The sequence below is a fragment of the Oratosquilla oratoria genome, chromosome 41, assembly GCF_046742065.1.
Source record: "Oratosquilla oratoria isolate Oo_2021 chromosome 41, ASM4674206v1, whole genome shotgun sequence".
Taxonomy (NCBI): domain Eukaryota; kingdom Metazoa; phylum Arthropoda; class Malacostraca; order Stomatopoda; family Squillidae; genus Oratosquilla; species Oratosquilla oratoria.
The window spans coordinates 39,830,203-39,830,721 of record NC_134817.1 but is presented as its reverse complement, the minus strand read 5'-3'; positions in this window follow the sequence as shown (position 1 = coordinate 39,830,721).

The window sequence follows — 519 nt, the reverse complement described above, 5'->3', positions numbered from 1 at the left end:
ATATATATATGTATATATATATATATATATATATATATATATATATATATATATGTATATGTATATATATATGTATATATATATATATATATATATATATATATATATATATACATATATAATGTCTTAAACTTGAAGGGAGAACTTAAGTAAGTTTTGTAATCCTTAAATGTCGAGGATTCTTTTGATACAGTAGAGATATCGCTATGCATTTGATCTAAATAGTGGAAGGACTACTTAAAGGACCGCAAATTTTACAACATATCACCATTTTTACACAGCAAAACGAAATACACTGATTAATTCCTTTTCAGAACAAAGAATAAATTATTTGGCCAAATGATCAACTTCTTCGGAAAAGGCAAAGAGTAAAAGTATTCAATTAAGTCCATGTTTTTCGAGTAATGAAGCGGAAACTTTCTCTTGAACAAACTTGTAGGCACGGTTGTACACTCGCATTTTTTCTTCTTCTTTTCAAAGTAACCAACTTGAGAATTTAATTGAATCCTACCCCGTGCC